General features: G+C 47.5%; 1 pseudogene; it reads right to left on the bottom strand.

Moving 5' to 3' along the window:
• Nucleotides 1-9,573: 9,573 nt before the first annotated feature.
• LOC115317133 overlaps nt 9,574-23,613 on the bottom strand; it is a 35,572-nt pseudogene continuing 21,532 nt past the window's right edge.

Here is a 23,613-nt window from a genome sequence, read left to right as displayed (position 1 = left end):
AAGCACGAGTGCAGAGGCTGCAGGATTCTGGATACACCAATTCATTATTGTTTGACGTAGCAGAATGTCTGACAACTCCCAAGGGAAGAGGACAACGAAATCGCGAGAAGAAAACGCGGCCGGCAGTGATACCCTACTTCCACAACATATCCCACAACTTCAAACGGATAGCCTCAAAGTATGAAGTACCCGTGGTACTATCAGCTCCAAACAAACTAAAAAAATTGTGTCCTAAGATTAATTCGCAAAATAAAAATAACAACAACTGCACCGTCAAGCATACGCACAAGTACGTCAACTGCAACATCAACGTAGTGTACGTAGTTCCATTCACATGTGGGAAAGTCTACGTCGGACAATCTGGGAAATGTGTGAATGTGAGACTTCGAGAGCATCACCTTTCTCTGAAATCATCACCATCGGGACATCTCGCCATACCTGTCCGCGACTGCCACTGCACACCCATATTCCAAGAGACTAAGATCCTCGAGCATTACCATAAGAAAAGATCCCGAGAACTCTATGAAGCGAAAACCATATTGTCTCTCGGTGGAGCTTGCACAAGCGCACCATCAATAGCGCTGTCCGAGAAAGAGATGAGATACCTCGACCTTTTTTCTTAACGTGGGTCATTTTAGTGTTTTCTAACCTTATCTTTGACTTGCTGATTTTGTTTATATTTCTGAATTTTTATTACATTTTTTTCGGTAGTGTCAAGGGGTCAGATTTAGTTTAAAATTTTTTTAATGCATCTATACACTATAACAATAATTTTTTCTTCTTCTTTTTCACCTTCACATGCCTAATTCTTCTTTTATGTATTCCTCGGGGAATGCATTAAAAGGGGCGGTGCAACAATATTCAATTGGAATGTTTTTCACTTTACACGAGCTTACTGGCACTAATGGGACTCACGGATACTCGCACGCAAAGCCACTGACCAAAAAACTTTTTTGTTGCGCTGTAATTTTGAGGACAAAACCGAGCGTTTTCATTCAATCTCTCCTTCGCAAAACCTGATGACGTAGCTCGGCGGTAGCAGTACCGCCCAGTGACGATATTTGAATGCGGCTCATAGATTGGACCCGAGCATTGCGTGGGCACTCGACTTGGGCTCGTGATAATCTATAGCTCGAGAAGCATTCGGGTAGTGTCCTGTGTCCAATCGCTGCAATGACGACAACAGCCGAACCATAACAATGCCTGGAACACAGCGCGTGTCCTACGCCTTGCCAACCCCAGCGCATGGCTATGATCATCATTGGCGGCATATAATCGGCTCCAGATCACGTGGCCGCTTGTTCTGGCTGCGAGTTGAGGGGGTGAATTCTGCTCGTTTTTCTTTATTTTTTTTCGGCGTCTTTGATTGCGTGTAGTGAAAAACGAACGGGTATTTCACAGGTCATTAACGTCAGGGATTCGTTCTAAGCGGTATTTGCGCAAAATACAAAAATCGTTGCATCGCCCCTTTAAACTTCCAGTTGGAGTAAGCGCTCTGTCCTGTCCCCTCTTCTTTTCCTTGGTGTTTGCGCTTTTGAATTTTTATACTCCTACCCAACTCCTACCTCCTCGGGTTCTGTTGTTATCCGCGAATGGGTGCCAGCTGATCGCGCTTTCTGGTTTCAAGCTCGTTCACGCAGTAAAATGTTTTCTCAGTGTGAAGGATACTGATGGAGTCCATTCGTTAATTAGTTTGCTTTTTTTGTTTTAGTTTGCGCAGCCAACACCAGATGGCAACCCTTAGCGAAAAACAGCATATTAAAAAAATACTTGGTATATTTTTAGTGCACTATAAGCAAGCCAGAGTAATCGAAATTCCACAAAAGTACAATAATAATATCAGCCCCTTCTTAATCGGAATATATTTGGGGAATACGCTTGAAGTATGTTCGCTATTAGTGTATAGTATTTGCTCTCAAAGTATGTGTGCATAGTTTTAGAGGATTTAAAGTACGTTGTTAGCAGTAATCAGGAATGCATATAATGGGCACTTCAAGTATGCCGCGGAACTGCCTCAAGAATATATTTGAAGAGCGAGGAGCCTCTACTCAGTGTGTACTCGATGCTTTTAAGGATACACAAAGGTTAACCTTGGGCGGAAAAGAAATAGGGTTAGACGGGCGAAGGAAGAAATCATAATTGTGGTTTATAGTTTCTCGGATAGTTGGCGGAAGCTACCGCTCATTATAAAGTGTACAGCCATTAGCCCATCAATTTGACCAGTTCGACGTTCGACTAGAAGTCTAGCCGTGCAGATGGGCCTATCGTCGATGGCCGCGCTCGGTGTGCTGAAGCTCCTTGGTCGGCGGGTTTTGTTTGTGCCGCCAGCTTTTTGTGAAAGTGCTCGGTTTTCATGACGACCGCACTGTGAACGCGCAGCCATGGAGGTGTCGTAATCTGTGTTTTGAACTGGCAAGGTGACGGGACGTGCTAGTTGATTCAACCGCTGGGGTTTTTGGCGCAACGCATGTATGATCGAGTGTTTCATCGGTTGTGAGTTATGGCAGAAAATTGGCGTCTTGAATGCTGACTTTAACACAAGAAAACCATTGTACGGGTTTATTTTCGCACAGGATCTGTTTATGGGCTGGCTTTTAAGCGAATACCGTCACGCTTGAGGTGTGATAAAAATAAAAAAGAGCAACTTTGCAGGCAAGTTAAGGCACCATAAAACGCGCAGGTCGGTGCCATGACGTCACTTGGCCGTGCTCTGATTGGAGGATGGCTCCGTGTGGGAGTGCGTGCATTTCGAGCGCGTTTCGAAGACAACTTTCGTTCGTCGACGAAATGTCGTAAATATCGCCAAATGCCTCGACAAAACAAAAAGTAAAAAAAAAAAACGAAATTAAATTGGGGACCGAACCCACGTCCGCTTCCGTATGAGCCAAACATTCCGGCCCATTTAGTTCAGCGAAGTTTCGTAGACAACATTCGTGTTTTTTTGTGTTTTTTTTCGTGTTCGAGCTTGGCCAGTTGGTCGGCCTCCTGCTTCCCAGTGGTGCCGCAGTGGTTGGGCACCCCTTCGAAGGCGAGGCCCTCGCCGGTGCCCGCACGAAGTGTATGGATTCTGTGCCGACTTTGAAGTTGAAGGAGGTTTATGCTGTGTTTGTGCGCGCGACGTTGAGTGTTTAAGACAGCTTCACTTGTGATTGCGGTATGTACCAGTGATTTCGGTTTACATGTTCAGGCTTGCTGCCTTCATGGTGAGTACATTATACCTGCCCGAAGTTTTTCAACGGACGTTCGCCCTGTTGCCAGCTTCTAGTGTGCAAGCGCCGTGCAGGGGAGTCCTCGATAAATACTAGCCTCACCTAAACGTCAAGCGAGCATTTGATTTTGTTTGTCATTTAAAGCCTACTTTTAGGCATGGATTTGTTTTGCAAGTCATTTTGCACCTTGAACAAGGCCACATTTTGTCTCCCGAACAAGCCCACGAACAAGAGTGAGCGCGACTCAAACCGTCCAGTTCTCGATCGCTCGGTCGGCGGTTTTCGGGCGGAAAGAAAACGAATTTCGAGCTGCGAATTGCCCTCGGGGTAGGCTTCCGTGTACAAATAGAAACCTTGGCTAGCGTAAATACCATGTCAGTGCCCCTTGAAGGGTCACAGTGTAGCTAACCTACTTTTATGTTTTACATTCTCGAAGGTTTTTTTTTATTTTTTTTTTATCAATTTTCTTTCGCACTATTTTTACGCCCTGTATAAAGATCAATGCATATTCTGGAAGCTGACATTGTGTATAGATTTTCTTTTTCATATATGTGTTCTTGAATAAAGTTTTTTTCTGTTGTCATTCTTCCTTGCATTTCGTAGAACTGCATGTGTAAATTGGCACATATACATCTCCCAGTGCCAAGGATAGTTTAAAGGTAAATTTATTAAGAACAAGTATCTTAAATATATAAAATTTAAGCAAAAATTAAATTTTGAAGCTTATGCGAAACAAATCGCCAGCAGTGGAAGAAAACTCTTAGGTTACTGTAATTATGGAAGGTTTCTTAGTGCCGGCAGTTGGTTTTAAAAGCTTCCTATTTTTAATTTTTTACCTGATATGGTTCCAATACCGATAAAATTGCACGGAATGCTACATTACAGAGTTTTAGTAGACCGTTCCCATGACTCCGATAACGATACCCGATACTCCGCCACCGTCTCCCTTGTGCATGCATAGTATCGTTATCGGGGCTATCTGAGGTATCGGAACGATCTACTAAAACTCTCTATTTAGTGCAACTTTATCGGTATAGGAACCATATTAGGTCAAAAATTAAAATAAAAAGGTTGTAAAACCAACTGCCGCCACTTACAAACCCTCCATGATTGCTGTAATCGTAGAGTTTTGTTCCACTGCTTGAGATTTGTTTTGAATAAGCTTCAAAACTTAAATTTTGCTTAAACTTTATTTTTTGAAGATATTTCTGTTTATAATAAGTTTGCTGGTGCTTTTAAATACACTTTTAATACATTCTTCTTACGAATTCCCAAGGAACTTGAAGGAGGCTAAAAGTACATTCGAAGTGCCAGCCCTACATTTTAGAGTTCTCGAGAAATATGCCAAAATGGACCTTTTCCACATACCGACGGCACCAGGCGGTGGCTGCACGAACTCAAAATCGAGGAAGTGACCTACCTGCGCTACCAATCGATAATGGGAGCTACGCTACCAGTTCCTTCGCTCTCTGAGCAGCGGCGCCTGCCCAACGCGACTTTAAAGAGGGGCATCGGTGGCGTCCACCCAAACGTCGTATTTTCCTTTCCGTCGACGTTCTTTTTTTGTGTAACACAATTATATATATGCTGCAGTTACCTGTTCTACTCGCTGATATACAGTCTCATTCCCAGTTTCCACGATTTTTCGTTCCGACTTCCACAGCTTGGCATCGGGCGCTCGCGCGTGCGCAGAACGCTTCTCGGAAAAGGTCCATTGCTTGAAGAATACGATATAAGTACATTCAACGTGCCAGCCCTACGTTTTGGAGTTCATGAAAAATATGACAATATTTTGTAAAAAATGCAGTAAAAGTACATTTGTAGTGTACTCAAGTGCGGCCAATTAAATTTCAACAAAATTTGTGAAAAATATGCATATTAAGTTCCTCGTAAATATATTCGAAATATGCGATTTTCGCTAAGGGAATGGCTACGCTCGCGCGCCGCCAACGCTATAGAGGTCAACACAACCTGGTACAGCGCAGGAGACTGCGAAAAAAAAGACTGAGTTCCAGGCCCCGCCACGAGGCGCCACTAAAACTCGGCCCTCCGGAGGTGTGTGCTGGAGTGTTTCCAGATGGAGTGGTCGTAAGTATAGAGTTGGTCGTGGGGATGACTACCTCCGTCCGCCATTTTGTAGCTCTGACTCATAGGAAGTCGTTGCGATTTTTCAGGAATAAATAAGACAAAGAAGTTACGCCATTTTGTGTTATTGCGAAATCCGCTGGTTCTAGCGGGCAGCAAGCTCCGCCCATTGGCCAAATTCTCTCAGTATAAACAGCTCTGATTTTGTGCCGATATGCGCGCCTCTCGCGGCGGCGTCGCACGTACTCATCGGGAAACGGCTCTGTCAGTCGCAACTCGACTGCAGTGGTGCATCGTTGAATGTTGCAAGGTCGACATGCCCGATTGACCTACCACATTGGGCGCGTTCAGTAGCGGCCCCGGACTCACGGAGTCACTGAATCCTTCCACTGGACGACCAAAAGTCACTTCCGGTGCACGTAACTCCGGGGCTTCGGAGTCAAGCTCCGAAGCACCGAGTCCGGAGACGGTGCACGTAGAGTCAAAGGAGCTAAAGATGACGTCATTCCCTGTCTGGGGACAATTTTCGGCGCTAAAAGAGAAAAAAAAAATGGCGGGATAAGCTGCGTCGGCTTTGTCGGGGGTGTGCGGTTTGTTCACTTTTGTTAATGAAAAGTGCTGAAGGTAAGACAAATAACGCGTTCGGATTTCTTTTCCAGGTAAGTTTTGGACGTATATTGCTTGGTATAAACAACGTACACGTTCATTTGACGCCGTGTCTTGATCGCCGTGGCACGGAAAGTTGGCAATATTTACGATAGTCCTGTCCGCGCTGAACAGAACAAGGCAGGGTATGAACGCGACTTTGGAAGCCGATTGGACACTCAGGCAGAGCATGATCCCGATTGATGTTTTGTTTGCGGGGCGCACGTTGGCTGACGCTCGCTTCGGCCGACAAAACCTTCATCGCCAAGCGCGATCGAACTTCCCGTGTGTATACACGAACTCATCTCTGTGACGTCACGGCGCGGTGGTGGCGCGTCGGTCACACTTCCGGTCTGGGGCTGTGGGCAGAAGTCCCCATGCCAGACGTGTATTCTTGCGTTATTTTGAAAGGAACCAGACAAAAACCTGCCTTCTCGTCAAAACGCCGCGACTGGGTCCGTACCAAAAGTGTCGAGAAAGGTTTGAAGGTCAGTTTTCACGTGCTTGGTTCGTCCGAAAATCTGGATATGTGCCTTGAAAAGGGAAAAGCAGACGCCGTCGCACAACGATTGCTTGGGCGGGAAGCACTTTGGATTGAATTTACGGATACTTGTGGTCATCAGATTTATTTGTTTTGTGCTAACATGAACGCCAGAAAACTGTCAAGCTGTGCGGACCACCTGTGGACTACATTCAGTGCGTCTTCAAGTTCAAACGGCCGCCTGATTGTTCAAATCGTCGTCTGCTCTTTCAAACGTTTCTGCTTGTCGTCTGCTCCCTTCGACGAGGCCGGTCCGTAGACCAAATGTTGGCCCGGTACTTGCAATAAGAAGTAAGTGCAGGCCTCAAAAGACTTAAATTTGAAGGTTGGTAAGCAGGCTCGATGTAAACAGTAGATACAAGGAGATGTTGGTCATTCTTGCCAGTGACCAACACCGCCTTGTTATGCCTAATTCAGTTGGTCCGATTCTGCTTGCGATTTTCAGTATCGTCGTCGACCATCTCAGCTACGGTTCACGCTTTTGCAGCCCGAGCGGCGTCGCGACTGAAAATTCCGAGCGAAATCTCATCATGCGAATCAGGCTTTAGCGTACAATCTGCGGCGTCCACGCGGAATGAATCGCCACATGTCACATTATTCACGCAAAGTTTTGCGGTGTAACGAGCCTCGGTAATTTCGCTGACGGCGCTCAAGATGGTCAGTCATCGCCAGGAAGAATTAGGACCAACAATTTGAACGCGAAAAAGGGCAGGGGGACAGACACCGACGCCGACAACATCGCGTTTCAATGGTTTGTTTATGCGCGACGGCGAGCTTCTTGCCTACACCCCCATCGCGCATGCGCGGCGCCGGTGTCGTCCGCTAGGGGCGCTCCGGGCGCTCCGGTTTGTTCGTAAACATGTGTTGGTGTATACGAATACATTTTATAGGAAGTTCGTTATGAAGGGCACAACAAACGTATGGCCGTATAGAAGTATCGCAACCGGCGGCGTAGATTCGCCGAGTTTTACATTTTGGGTGTGCTGACGCCGTTTTTGTCGGTTTTTATAACAGTAGATGCCTTTGCACCGTCATGCGAAGGACTCGATGGCGTTGCATCGCTTCGAACAGCAGCGCTGATGTGTCCAATCACCCGCTTTTTCTTCAACGACCTTGTCAAGACTTCTTCAATATCAGAGTCAAATAAAAGTGATCGTGCTCGCCATCGTCTGCTTCCAGTTTATTCGGAGACCGTCTGGCACAGGGGAGGAAGCGGAAATTGCGTAGAAGCAGGCTTGGAGCCGCAGTTTTTTTGTTTTTTTTTTGTCGTTTAAAACGACAAGAAAATAAAAACGATGACTCCGACTGGAGTCGGAGTCGCTCCGATGACTCCGACTCCAGTGACTCCGTTTGTAGCTGAGGGAGCCGCTACTGAACGCGCCCATTGGCGCAAGCGCGGGAGAGCGGGAGCGGCGGCAGAGCTCGACCGCTATTCCTACGCTGACTCAAAAGTGGCCACGCGTGGCGCTGTTCCCTGGGTGATCGGTAGCTGCTACTCGGGGACGCAGGGTGTTCATAAAAAAATAATAAAAACAATATTGCTTTATTGCCATCCTTTATGATGGTGGGACCCAGGAAAAAAAGCTGCCGTAAGCAGCTTAACGAGTCCCTGGGCCCCTAAAATGGCCAGCAGGAAGCGTGCGGGAAAAGAAACAAAAAGCAACATACTAGCGTTCTAGAAACAACGATGTAACAAATTAGTACACAAAACTAAAAGCACTCTTTTCAAATGTTAAGAGAGAAAAAGATCTTGTACAAGCATATAATGAGCGCAAGTCTCTAAAGGTTAGACTTTCTAGATCAACGCTATTGCTGCTAAGGCTGTTAACAAATCCGGGAGCGTGGAACTTATTATATGAAAGCCATAATTTGTTCGCTATGCCTGTCAATAGGAAGCACGCGCCATAGGAAGGGTCCAGACAAATTCACTGGCGGCCATTGCTATGTTCGCTACTGCTTCACTCTAAAAAAGAAAGGTACATCCTTTGTCCCATGTAAAACCCCAAAACTTCAGATCGACGTACACCCGCAAACGATAGGAAGGTGAACGGCGGACCGTCGACCGGTGCGTGCTATCAGAGCCATGACGCGGCTGCCGCGGCGGCTCGCTTTCTTAACGCTCGCTTCGCCGATATTAAGCGCTTATGGCTAAATCCACTGGGCGTTTTGGAGCGCGCCCGGATCAGTTGACCAGATCCGGAATGGAGCACACGATCCGAACAGGGTCGCACCGCCTACGGATCCCCAGGGAAATATGACCACTGCTCCGGGATCGGCCGATGCCTTCCCGTCATTCACCTGCCCGGGAACCCCCTTTCCGCGGCCGCCGCGGTCGTTTCGAAGACGTTTTCGGTATCGCGGCGCTAACATGTTTTTGACGCACGAGCGGCAGGAATGGTGCCACGGGCGGGTGCTACGCCGCCATTTGCTTTCAAGGGCCAGTCACTTTAGTGCTGGGCCGCGATTTGCCTCCAAGGGCTGCTCGAGACGGGCCTCGTGCACTGGCACATTCGGGGTTACTTGAAAGACCAACGTAAGCACATCAAGGGGATTTAGTTGCTACAGGTTCTGCAGCGTGAGCTCCGTGCTTTGAACGGAGCTCGCGATCCAGCCTTTCTTCAAGTGCTCTGATCTGCTGTGCCACAACACACTCGGCCAACGATCCCCCACCGCACTTGGTTTAGCCTGCGAGCTAAATGAGCTACGCTTAGAGTATCGGCACTTTTCCCCCTTTTTCCTAATTCCTAATTCTTCTCGAACTGCTTAAACATTTCTGGAGGACGGAAAAGCGTTTCCTGTGATTTCAGATAACTGACAACCATCCCCTTAAATACCAAGATGTATATGAAGGGTAGCTTATTTAGGGCCTCTAGTTTAGCCCGACCGCATAGCCAGAGAAAGAGAACGAACAGCTTAACCTCCCGCTCTTGGCGCTGCTTCAGAGGCTTCATCGGCCCGTAGCGTTGGCTGCGCTCCGAACTAAGGTAAAGCAAAGCAAATATTCAGATCTTAGGGTTTCACAAGTCAAACCAACAAAAATCCCATGTTTGTTTGTAAACGTCTTTCGTGGGCCTTTTCGAGGCTGCTCTTGTCCTACGGCATCAGCAGCGGCGGGGGAGAGACACGAGGGATTTCCTTGGCGGGCCGTGTCGAAGCAGGGCTCCAGGCCCTCCGCCTGCGTGGGCGAAGAGGCAGAGATGCTTCCACAGGAGTTGTCCCGAGCGACGTGTCCTGGGGTAGAATCCAGTCGATGTAGCTGGTGGGTCGGTGTTCTGCCGGTAACTCTGACAGAATGCGTTCCCGGGCTGCGCCGTAGGTTGGGCACTCCCAGACCAGGTGCGAGGTGGTCGCCGGCACTGCGCAGGCTCGGCACGTGCCTTTGTTGGGATCATCGCCGAACATCTTGTGCCTGAGGGCCGGCGTGAGAGCGGTTTTGGTGATAATCCGCCTTATGGTGACCTGTGCCCTGCGGTTCAGGTCTGGAGGCATCGGTGGGATCTCTCGGTTGTGACGGTTCGCGGCGGCGGCGTCTTGTCTCAGTCGGAGGAGGATGGCTTTACGTTCCTTCTTGGCAATTGCCGCTAATTCCGCGGAGTCTGGTAAGTCGTCCGGCGGCCCAGTTTCACTCGGCGCTGGGGCGTGTCTGGGTTCTTTTGTGTTGTTGGTTGCGTCCGACACGGTTGATCTGCGCAGTGCTGCTCGTGCCTCGCTGTGAGCCCATTCGTTCGCCCGGATACCCACGTGTGCCGGGACCCAGTCTACTCATAGTGTGACGTTCCTGTCATGCAGTAGGCGTTTCGCGACGTCGTGAATATTTCGCACCCGTTCGCTCTGACTCTTGATTGCGTTACGGCACTCCGAATATGCCTCCCTGGAGTCCGTGTAGATACACTGTTAGAAAAACTCCTGTCAAAATATGGGACACATACATGCTAACCTTGTTGCCACAACATGTACTGTATTACCGGACTACAGAACATGTTCCATACTTCTTTGGTACGGGACATGCTGTTGCTGTATGGGCAGCCACAACAAGTTCCATACACCATCATCACGGAACAAGTACTGTATGCTACAGGAAATGTACCATCGTGGCACACAGCAGCACATGTTCTGTTGCAAGCCATGCCAGAACATGTACCATTTTTACGAAGTACATTACATGTTCCAATGCGTCCAAAACGACACAGGTTACGTTTCTTGTACGTACGGAAAAAGTTCAGTCTTGTTTGTGATAGTACTCGCCCCATTTTATGTTACTGCCGCTACTCATGAGTACATCCGGGCTTTGTATGTCACATGCCAAGCTCCTCCTTGAAAAAGTTGATATGCGACATGCAAAACAGGGATGTCCTGGCAGTTTGCAGGCGCAACTTGATGCACGTCTTTGCAACATAAAATTACCTGCAATGCGCAAATGTTCCCCAAACTTGTATGTATGGAAAATTTGAACTGTCGTATCTAATGCGAGCACTATCCTGAAAACAGAACAATGAATCTGTGACATATATACTCAATAGAACAGCCAGGAATGCCATGAGAAAGTGTTCACATGCTACGTCAAGTTTAGAGAGCATTGTACATGTAGTGACGGGGATAAAGGCAGATAAACATTTGTAAAAAAATCGTTATCAAACTAAGTTCACGCTTGGTCCTTTTGGTTCCAACCCATAGCAACGGACCCATTGCAAAGAAGACTGAACAGTTTGCTGCTTCAAAAATATTTACATTTATTTTTCTTTTTAAATGACTAGAGCAGATACACAATCAAAAAAACACAGTTCATGCCGCAAATATTTTGGGGGGCAGCTCAGCCATAAAAAAAAAAAATCAAAGTGAGCAGTCTCCTAAAAAAATGTGACCAAAAATTATGCTGACATGCTACATCTCGAAAAGAACCATCTTGGCTAATACAACAAATTGTAATATTAACAATAGAAAAGAAAGATTAATCTAAACAAGCACCGAAGTTTCTTTTCACTTCTTTTGGAACTTCGAGAACTCTTGGAGGGCTCCCTGCGCCTTCAGATGCACCAGAGCAACTTTTCTTGACGACTGCCGGGATCCCTCCTGCGGGTTCATTGCCACAAGTCGCCTGAAAAAAAAAGATAACATAAATAATGGGTGGGATTTCTTAGAGGAGGATGTATAACAGAAGCTAAGGAGTTCCTGGCTCCTTCTTTAACTTCTCTATCCGTTAGTAATCCAATCTGGACAAATTCTAAACCTCGTCTATAGTATACTTTCAAGCCGAGACACGCCCTTAATTTGGACAGTCCGTGCAGACACCATGAGCCTCCAAGTCTGATCCTTGCATCAAGACGAATTGTGATTGTACACAAAAAACAAAACAAAAAACGATTCAGTTTACTGGCATCAGTTCTCAGTAATAACTGGACACATTTCGGATCTTGTGTCAGGACACAACGCTAAAACATTCTACAACCCGAGACGGAGGCTACAAAGAAGGACGAACACATCCGTCTCAATTGAAACGTATGTCTTCGAAGCCTCCATCTCGGTTTGTAGAATGTCATATTAACCAGCTCGCCTGTCTAGTAAAGTTGTACCCAACGATACTTCGGTTAAAAAAAGGAATTCCCAGTACCAGTAAATGCAATATTACAAAAAAACTTGCCTGGAGTGCTTAAGCAGAATATTCTCGTTATTATTAGAGGGAGGTTATCATTTGAGCCCGTTCTCGTTTCGCCCTTCTCACTTGGCCCTTCTCAAAACAACCATTCTCAAAAAGATCTTCTCTCTTGGACCTGGCGCATTTGGTCCTTTCCCGTATCGTCCTTCGCATTTCAACCCTCCTCATTTGAGTCCGTTCTCGTTTCGCCCTTTTCACCTGGCCCTTTTCAAAACAGCCATTCTCAAAAATATCTCGCTTTGACCCGTCGCACTTGACTCGTTCTATACGAAAATCGTTTTCTTTTTTTTTGGGGGGGAGGTCATATTAATAAGTACATTGATATATTTTGTGCGTGCGTGTGTGTGTGCGCCACGCTACAGGCATACTCTCTCTGCCAAGGATTTTAGCAGTGCGTCGAGACCGTCGTGAAAAGCTACTAGCTGACAATAAAACAGACCAACTATTTATCGCAGCCAATTCATATTCCGAAATGTCCCGTTTTTTGGGGTCTCTCGACCTGGGACAATGCCACCACTTCTATATTGCAGTGTTTCTCAAATGGGGGTCGCGAAGGCATCTATAGGGGTCCGCGAAGCCATGTCTTATCAGTCAAGCACGACAATATTAGTTGTTTTTCTTCACGTCGTTAAGAAACGTTCCAATTTTTGGGTGAGTACTCTCGTGCGTGTGTCAATGAGATAAGTCTACTTCACACTAGCAATTAGTTATATTCATTTATTAAATCATTATCATGATAGCCTATACCTTTCTATTCCCCTCACCCCGAGCGGGGTCCTCCATCATCTACGCCTTTCTACAAGGGGTCCGCGAAACATCAATGGTTGAGAACCACTGCTAATATTGTCACGGGTGGTGACCAAAAGAAACAATAAATACACAGAAAGAAATAGACGTTTAATGTGGCGAACTTGTGCCAAAAATAAAAGGAAATAGAAAAATAACAACAGAGCGTCGCGGGCGTCGAAGGCGGCGAAGCAGCAAGGTCGAACGCTGAGGCGAAACTGACTCGACAAGGTCGCGGGCGGCCTCTTATCTAGAGTGCGTCGCTATCTCGAAGACTCGGCGAAAGCGGCTCGAGCGTCGCGTGATCGGGCGAGAATGAACACGCACTTTCTAGAAAACAAAAGCAGGAATAAATGATAGAAGTTACATGCGGTATATGAATAAACGAGAACTTTCTGGAGGTCCGTGACTGAGCGTTGCTTTCTCAGCCCTGGGCGCGGCATTATCCCCCCCCCTTTAAAAGTGCATCGTCCCGATGCAGCACAAAAACGGAAAACAAAAAAACAAAAGGACAGCAGAATTGCTAGCCGGAGTTCACAGTCCACAGTTCACTCGTCGACGAGAGTGGAGAGTCCTATCGTTCGTAATACGGCTTCAGCCGGACGACGTGCACTACCTCGGGTCGCGGCTGACGTCTTGCAGATGGGCGGGTTCCGTCGGGAAGGACTTCGTAGTTTAAGTCCCCGAGACGGCGAAGCACCTTGTAGGGTCCAAAGTAGCGCTTGAGAAGCTTCTCGCTGAGACCGCGGCGCCGTATTGGTGTCCACACCCATACCCGGTCTCCGGGTTGATAGTGGGCGTCACGCCGGCGAAGATTGTATCGGCCGGCGTCGACATGTTGCTGGTCTTGAATTCGTAGTCTTGCCAGTTGGCGGACCTCTTCTGCCCGTTGAGCAACCACCTGGGCGTCATCGCTTCCGTCGTCGACTGGATCGTGCGGCAACATAGAGTCTAGCATATTCTTCACCTTCCGGCCATACACCAGCTGGAAGGGCGTCACTCTTGTGGTCTCTTGTACGGCCGTATTGTAGGCAAATGTGACGTATGGCAATACCTCGTCCCATGTCTTGTGCTCCACGTCGACGTACATGGAGATCATGTCGGCGATGGTCTTGTTGAGCCGCTCCGTCAAACCGTTTGTCTGCGGATGGTATGCAGTTGTCCGACGGTGGTCCGTCTGGCTTAGACGAAGGATCTCCTGGGTTAACTGCGCCATGAACGATGACCCTCGGTCTGTGATCAGGACTTCGGGGGCGCCATGCCGGAGGACGATGGACTCGATGAAGAACTTCGCGACTTCGACAGCAGTCCCCGAAGGAAGGGCTTTCGCCTCGGCGTAACGCGTAAGATAATCTGTGGCGACGATTATCCAGCGGTTTCCGAGGGTCGACGGTGGAAAAGGGCCCAGCAAATCCATTCCAATTTGCTGGAACGGTTTGGTTGGAGGGGGAATCGGCTGAAGGCGACCTGCTGGCTTTGACGGCGGTTTCTTGCGTCGCTGGCACTCATGGCACGATCGCGTGTAGAGATGGACGGTTTTCGGCAGCTTGGGCCAGTAGTATTTTTCACGTATTCGGGCTAGTGTTCGGCTGTAACCGAGGTGTCCTGAAGTTGGGTCGTCGTGGCAGGCTTGAAGAATCTCTTCTCGAAGGCTGGTGGGGACTACACACTTAAAATTTTTACACCCTTATTCGTGTAAATGGCTCGTCCTCTGGCTAACGCCTTTATTCGTGTAAGGGTGTTAGCCGCCGGAGGTGGTGAAAATCGTGTTAACTGCTAACACCCTAAAAACAATATGGCGGCCAGTATGCGACAGGCGATACGAGCCTGGCGAGCCGTACGCGGCTTCTCGCCGGAGCAAGAGCATACGGCTCGCACGCTCGTTTGGTGTCATCTGTAGGCGCAAAAAACTTTCCAAACATCTCTATGTCCAAGCGCCAACACCGCAAATAATACGAGTAAGGCCGAAACCGCTGGAGAATGAACGGCCAAGACTGTCGCCGAAGTCTCGCTCGGCCTGCTCGATGCCGGTCGCATTTTCATCGCATCAGAAACGCTTATAAAGAAGGGATAGCTTTACAAAACACTGACAGGCTGGCTTTATTGAACAAAACGCCCACTTGCCGTGGACGACAAGTTGACAACGAATCGCTCCGACACCCTCTGTCGACAGCGGCTAGGAGGTATCGCACTCGCGCTCCGTGTGGCTCTCGATTAACTATTGCCTGTGCTCACCTCTGTTACGTGCGTTATCCACTCATGAACGCTTGTGCGTGAACAGCGGCATTCAGCACCTAGAACACGCGCTGGGGAAGCCGCCTAACCTCCTTTTGTTGCAATCAGGCAGCATAACACGACGACACAGCTACCAGCGGAACCGAACAACTCGGAGCGATCAACACGACGGATGGACTAATGGCATCCAGCTCTCTAATAGTTATAGACCACCAACCGGCACACTTTTCAAATTGGGCGGCGACAACCCCCATCTAGCGACGAAAAAAAAAAAAGTGATCAACATTTGAAAAAAGAAAACAGCAGATTTTTTGCTGCCCACCGCGCGGTTACATTCACTTACGACATGGACATACACACAACACTGTACATACACAAGGGCATCCAAGCACTGATCAATTGCACAATACACAACAACTAGTACATACATCCTACTAATACAAACCCGCAAGTGCCCCGAGCGGTATATATGCCCTCCTATTTCGCGCATCGGTTAGCCCGGTGACCACGCTGGTCTTAATCAAGATATGAAAAGATTACGCCAATTTTATTTCTCAATAATATTTTTTCTGCATTTGTCTTAGGTAGGTACACATATCCCTTAATAACTTCTTACAGCATAATGTATTATAATGATACGCGCCTAACTTCTAGTAACTCAACGTGAGTGACGAGAAAAAAAAATCGTGTGAATTCTGTCTGGCAACCACACTCGCGGCGTGGTTGCTATGGCGACGTTGTCGGTACGCGCGCCGGCAGCCGTCCAGCTGGTTCGGCCGTTCGGCTACGGCCGAGTGCGCGAGTCCACGGTGAACGCCGCGAACGCAATCGAGAAAACAAAGCGTCGACTACTGAAGCTGTACGTAATCTAGTTTCCGCCCGTTCGCTGCCGAATTCTTCGTAGTCTTCTTCCGCCCGCTCGAAAGGGAGCAGCCTACCAGTCCGATTACCGCCGTGGCTTCAGTGGCTTCATCTTCGGAGGGAACTGTCAACTGAATTAGTTCCAAAACGCGGGTGCAACAGGCAGCGCAACGTGGCGCGGTCCACGCACAAAGTCGGTAAGTAAACAAAACACTCAATGCCGTTCCATTCTTTTTTTTTTTTTTTTCTCTACGGGGGCGCGCGGTGTTTCTGGGTGGCTCAAGGTATGGGAACGCAACCGGAAAAATCGGCGCCTGATCGACCATGGGGCGAAAATTTCAAGGCGTATCGTATGCAAACGACAGCGTTTGCCGGTGGAAGACTCGGTCGTCCGTGGCGAACGCATTTTTAGTATTTTTAAGGAAGTTCTAGCTGCAAAAGAAAGGAGCGCCTTAAAATTTCACAAGGTAAAATACACTGCTGAGGAAACGACGCCCCTTTACGTGCAGGCGCCGATTTTTCCGGCAGAGTTTAGCGCGCTGTGAAATGCAGTGTGCATTTAGGGAGTAAGGTACGTTGTTGGGCTAGTTGGTTCATCTTAGTAAAACATATAAAATATGTTTTACTAAGAGTTTAGCGCCTGTCCTGTTTACTTCTTGTCCTTGTTTCTGTTGCGCTATTTTATATGTTTTACCATTTAGGGAGAGTTTTGGCATAATATAATGTTGCTCATTGGAAATAAAAAAAAGAAATGCTGGCATCATATGTTTACAGACTCTTAGTTATTTTTTGGAATCTTAAGTACCCTTTTTGTGGCAGGTATTGGACGCCAGCACATTTTACGTAGGAACGAAGAGTGGAATCGGGCCAATTCCCTTCCACATTAACATCAAATGAGTGCTGTGAAAGCAAAGAAGAAAGTGAGGGTGAAACAGTTCCTGCAGTAGTAAGTGCCAGAAACAAGAAAAGTGCCCCGAAGTAGAAAATATACTCCCTTGAAAAGGATCCAAAAGAAATAGAAGTTATCAGGTATACCGCCAAGCGTCACAGACCTGGACACTCCATTTCAGTTTTTTTAAATGCCCATGCCCTGATCAGCTGTTTACAGCAATATTTGAGGGGACCATCCTGTATTGAACTCAATGCCACCATGAACACCATTTTCGGGTTCTGGTCACACCTCCACGCAGGATGTCCTGCTTCAGATCAAGGAGGATATCCTTGACAGAATCTCCTGTACGACAACGCGGGCGGTCCTGGCCCTGGATATAAAGGGCGCCTTTGACAACGTCAGTCACACGCTGGTGTTCGAGAACTTGGCCTCAACTGGGTGCGGGCCCTGGATGTATGATTATGTGCGGGACTTCCTGAGCAACTGGATGGCCACCATCGGAATCGAGTCCATCCGCACAAGCACCATCCCGATACCGAGCAAGGGCAATCGGCAAGGCTCGGTCCTGTCACCCACCTTGTTACCTGGCGATGTGCAAGCCGCCTCCTCTACTGGAACAGATTCCCCGGATGAAGCATACACTCTATGCCACTCTATGTGGACGACCTGACGATTTGGGCTACGTCGGGATCGGACAGCGGGAGGCAAGACTTCCTCGAAGAAGTCATTGAGACGGTGCAGAACTACCTCGAGGCCGGCAACCTCCAGCGCGCCCCCGATAAGTCTCAGCTGTTGCTCCTCCGCGCGGGCAAGCCAATTCCCGAAGAAGAAGAAGGCGGACATCCGCCTCACGTTAAAGGATGTACCCCCGTGCCGGTGGTGAAGCGGGTTCGGATCCTGGGGCCTTCACCTCCAGCGGGACGGCGGACCCAAGTACACGGTCGACCGACTCGTCAAGACAACCACGCAAGTCATGCGCATGGTGAGAAGGATAATGAGTCACAGACACGGGCTCGAGGAGTCGGACCTGATCCGGCTGACCCAACCACTCGTCGTGAGCCACATCGCCTGCGCAAATCCGTATCTCAACCTGCTGTCGAGAGGTAAGGGCAAGATGGACGTGATTATTCACAAGGGGTACTAGCTGGCACTGGGGGTGCCGCCATACGCGTCGAACGCCAAGCTCCGGCGGCTAAGTGTAAACAACACCTTCCAGGAACTCGTCAACATGCACCTAGCCAGTCAGTGGGAGCACCTGGCCCTCACACTGAGTGGGCGGCATGCCCCGAGCTCGCTCGGCATCCCCATCCCCGCATCGCAATGCGAGGCTATCCAGCTGCTGCTGGCCCTTTGGGACAAGATCCGGGTGGCACCAATCCCGTGAAAGCTGAAACCATCTTTGCATCCAGGTCGCTGGATGGCTCCCGGTCCCTTGATTCCGCTTGGTCCCGTCGTGTAGCATAGGGCCCCTGGTAGCAATTGGGCTAGCCCAGCATTTAAGCATACTCCAGCCTTTTTGTATGTAAAGCAAAACAATTACTGCAACTGAATACTTCTTACCTGACAATAATCGTAGTTTGCACTGCTCAATGCCCTTCTGTTTTATCTAAAATACTGCAACTAAATACTTCGAGTACTGGTCGGAGCACTGCGGTGCAGGTGAAGTTTCTACTTCACCTGTTGCCCTTCTGTTTTATCTAAAGTACCGCAACTAAGTACTCCGAGTACCGGTCGGAGCTCTGCGGTGCCAGGTGAAGTTTCTGCTTATAAAAAAGTGTCTGCCCAAAAGCTTGCTTCGGTACCACAAGCTGCAACAGGAAGCCTGATGCAGAGGCTTTAAGAGCAAGCTCCATGCTTTGAATGTTGCTAAGCATGCGCGCTTGTGCAGTGCAACTGTCGTTCAGGACAACGTGCTCATTCTTGGCATTTCAGTTTCACTTGCACTTAAAGGGATGTTGAATTGAAATCTGGATTCCATAAAACACGGCGGCAAAAGCGTGTAACAAGATGCTACAAACACCAAAACATCACTCATACAGCGATATTTGGAATGGATGACCTTATTTTTAAAAATAGGAGGCGCATTTGACAGATTTGTTTGTCTTGTTTCTCCGAGAAGGAAAGGGAACGACTTCGCCGCCTTGAAAGGGCGAAGCAGAGAGAGGAGAAAACGAGATATCTCGACGTCATGCGCCTCATCGGTCTCGTTCAATCTCAACCTCTTTCTCCAAATACGGCCGTCCATTCGAGATATCGCCTTGTGACTACGAGTAGTGTTTTAGGGATTGTAGCGTCCCGCCTACGGCTTCTGCATCGTTTTCTGAAATCCAAATTTCGGTTCACCAGCCCTTTAAAGGGAAACGGAGTGTGGCAGCGATGGGATGATTTCTTGTGTCAGCCGGAGTTGCCTACCATTACCACTGTAGGGCAGCAAAGGCTACAGGCATGCAAGAGCGACTTTGAGAAGCGCTTTTGCAGAACAAGAGCTTGCGATAGAGCGTGTACTAGCTCGCACTTGTCGCCTTCGACCGCGCTGTCACCCTGGCAAGCCTTCGGCAACACCTTCAGAATGCCCGCATTCTTCAAGAAAGCCACAATGTTATGAATATACCACAACAATGCCTGGCTTTTATTTTTTTCTAAAAAAGAGCATTTATGAAACTTTGAAAATGCAGCAGTGCACGCTCATTACCTTCGGTACTGCTTAGTACGTGCTCACTCACGCTCACCTTATCCAGGCTGAAAAGCTTGTGCTCGGACGGGGCATATTGAACACTGGTGGTGTCTTTTGACTGAAGTAATATACAAAGTATGAACAGGAGTGATAAAGAAACACAACATTTAATGCCGGTCATCTCCACTTTTAAAAAGTATCTCAACGTGAGATTAATTTGACATTTCGTAGTAAGGGTGATGAATTCCAGACAGGGTGACACAAACCGTTTTGATAAAAACGTAAAAACAAAATGTAACTACTCCATACAGGTGCCTAATACCTAGTTTGATGACTAAGAAACAACACGAAGAACTAGAGAAATGTGATGAATATAAATGAATAAAGCTGGTCATGAATTGAAGCATACTTAGGTATGTGAGCCACACAACTTGCAGCTGCCATCTCAAGAAAAACAAACAAAGCCTTTAATGATTTCGAAAATCGGAACAATCCTGGCAGGAGTTTCACAGACTTTGGCGATTGCACTATGTGATCAGCAATCAGGCTACAGGTGTTTTCTTGATTGTATTAATCACCTTGATTGCAACTGGCCGTAGCTGTGAGTAGATTAGAATAAGACAAAGCCTCTCAAGAAGGCAGCTCGTATTGTACGTCTTCTGGCCATGGGCGAAGCCGAAAAGCCAGTAGGCCGCCATGACCACAGTAAAGCCTTCGAAAAGCCAAATGGTTCCCTCCTGCATATAAAAGCAGAATTGATTCAGTCAGAGAATAATAAAGGCCGCACTGATGAGTATGATTTTAAGCATGAAATGCTTTTAGCTCCCGGCCACCAAACTGATGACATATCTTTTTTGGGAACTAATGCCAAAAAATCACTTCAAAACATCCCAGGTTTCGAAGTTGACTTTTGCGTTGGTTTTCTTATTTGAAACCGGCTTTGAAACCTACTGGGTCTCGAAGTCAGTTTTGGATCAGAAAGGTGTGCACTAGCAGGGTTCAAAATTTGCTGTCAAAATTTTGTTTCCTTGAGACAAGGAAACAAAAAGGAACATACACACCACCGTCTCAAAACCAGCACAGCATACAGCTGTCATTTATTTCCACAAGTCTTCTTCCTTGTCATCCCACACGCTACACATGCTATGGAACCTATTCCTATACACACTATGAAACCTATTAATTCCGAACTACAGCTTTAAAAAAATTATCCAACATTCAAATTACTTTTTTGTATGCCATCTCACTACCGAATTCTAAACCAAGAGCGCATCATTCGTTTAAACCGTTTGAAGCAATCGCCTGACGAGGAGCCCGTTGTCGTCACGCTTTGACGGCGCACTTTAGTTCACCTTTCTGCCGCCGTCTTGGGGGGGGTCTCAGGCATCGTCCCCGCGCAAATATTACCACAACTGTTTAATTGATTGGTGCGGCACACAAACTTCTGTTCGGGCTGGAACTTGGTCAACAGTGTCTGAGATGAGCCCGACGCCCATTTCAGACGTCAAATAAACCTTCGAAATTGCTTTTATAATCTCTTTAAGAGTTTGAATGCAGGCGTCTATAATTCGCAAAATTTAGTGGCCGCGATTATGTCCTCTGTGACCGATTTGCAAAAATAAATGGCTTTACAGTAATGATTCAGATTGTGATTTATTGGGAATTAACCAGTGCTGTTAATAACATGCTCTGTATTGTCCGCTCTGCTGGTGTTTTTTCTGCCGTCATTGCATCCACGCAGCTTGAAAGTGCACTGCTTTATGCGACAGGTGGCACGCACACACCGAGGCACTCACTTCATAGCGTGGCATGTGGTGGCAGCAAAAGCCTCTGCCAAAAACATGCTAAGCACAGCATTTGTGGCGGCAGAAAAGATACAAGGCTATTATCTTGTTCCCGAGAGTATAGTATGTTGCAGGTTAAGATGGTACGGTGAGGGGAAGAAGCTCCGTCTACACTCTTTTCACTTTAGCAGAAAGGATGTTATAGAGAAAAGAAGGAAACCGCCAATCGTGGCAAGCAAACCCTTTTCGGACTGGCAGAAGTGATGGGAGGCGCCAGGCAATGTAAAAAAAGGGGAAGGGGGCGGGGGGGTGGACTGCAAACGTGTTTACCAAGAATAAAAAGGGGGAAGAGTGAAAAGAGGTATTCTTCTGTAGATTCCTTTTTCTCCCAGAGCTGTGAATGTGCCATGGCCGGGCTGGGCTCAACTCAATGCCCCAAATCATATTTTAAAAAAAAATTATTGCCGGCAGAGTTTTGCAGACTCCTAAAATGCTTTTACAGAGAGGTTCCACAAACCCTCTTTCCAGAACCGTTGGCCTAAATTGCGGGCATGGGCACCTGCAGTATGTTTTGCAGGAAAAGGAGGGGGAGGGGGGCAAACCTTGTTTTCTTTTAAAGTTATAGGTTTGAAAGCTACACCCCTTCAGAATAATCCCGCCCCCCTTTTCCGCCACTTTGCTGACGCCCGTGATTGTGGGCACCTCATCACTTACAAAATGTTTCCTAGGACCCATGTGTAGAAAGTAGGAGCCACCATTCAAGCCCCTGTCATGACTACAGTGCAGACATATCACAATAGCAGGGAAGAACAATAAATAATAATGGACAGTCTGACCGGAAACAATATTGGTACAGTTTCAGACTCGCTGCTCAGCTTGCCAGCTGAGCCAGGCTAGAAAAACGAAATTGGCAAAGTGAATGAGTTGCGAGTATAAAGATGCAACAACAAAACCCTACTGGCATTCTTAAAAAAATGCTGGGGCCTTCTTGTCAATGGAAAAGGCACTCAGTAATTAAATCCAATACTCTTTCGGATAGTGAGATTGATATCGTGGTAAGGTGGGTGCTTGTCCCAAGCTCTTGTTTTAGCACCAGTGGGTGTCAAGTTACACACAGCCAGAAAACAAATCAGCATAGCCAAACGAAGCACAGGACAATTGCATCCGTAAAATAGCCGATGTTCCATATTTCAATTAGTTTTTGATCTCACTCTGCGCAGCACACAATTTATAGCAGACGATTGTCCCTTTTTGGCTCTGTTCGCACATGACTTGCCAGTCTGTTCGTCGTTTTGTTTCTGTCAGGGAATGATACCTACCTAGTAGCAAACAAACTCATTATTATTCCCTCATGTTAGCAGGCGATGCGTCTGGTAGCGGTATTTTATAGCGATTTCGTTTCACACGCACTGGCACCGTTCAAGTTCTCTCCCAGAATGCATTGCACTCGCAGAGTGTTGCACTGAGAACTAGACTCAAACCAATTCGCCAAATGCACCAAATGCGGAAGACTGATGCTGCCGCCATCTATGTTGTAGAAAGAATACCGACCTCAAACCGAAACTGGCGCCTTGCTGTTCGGAGTGATGGGTGGGAATGCGAGAGTACAGTCGCTACCAACGATTATCTACAAACGTTGGTCGCTGCAGCCTTTAGTTTAGAGTTGCGATTACTTCAAGCAACACGGCCGTCATAGGGATAGTTACAGACGGCGTAAATTTCCGCAACCAGCTGTCTACAAAGCAGCTGGTTGCGATCTTTCAATTCTCATAACCGTTTACACTGAAGAAAATGGATGATGCTGTCCGAGCAGAAGCCTGATCCATTTCAGCACGGCATTATGCGTGGACCACTGAAAGGGTACGCATTAAAACTAGTCTGCTGGAATACCCAGCAAAACTTTTCGATTTCGATCGTCATTACAGGTGGATCAGATATTAGCTTTGGTGAGGGCATCGAGAACGAGAGCTTTCTCGAACAAAATATGACGGGGCAAGTTAGCTGAAGTAGGTAAATGTTAAACCTGATGATGTTGCCCAAGCCTCGGGTAAAATCACTAAATTTAGCTTTCTCTGATGCTTATTGGGCAGTCAAAGTTTCTGCTGGGGCAGTTTTGTCGACAAATGTTCAATTTTTCACCCGCACACGTTGGTGATAAACATCTCGGGGGCCGCTGATGCATTTGTTCTGAGCATTTCTTTACACACTGGTATATTTCAGCGTTTTTATGGCAACAGAGCGACTTAAA

This window comes from Ixodes scapularis, unplaced genomic scaffold, assembly GCF_016920785.2.
Source record: "Ixodes scapularis isolate PalLabHiFi unplaced genomic scaffold, ASM1692078v2 PGA_scaffold2__306_contigs__length_199485367, whole genome shotgun sequence".
NCBI classification, from domain to species: Eukaryota; Metazoa; Arthropoda; class Arachnida; order Ixodida; family Ixodidae; genus Ixodes; species Ixodes scapularis.
This window is presented reverse-complemented; position numbering and strand designations above follow the sequence as displayed.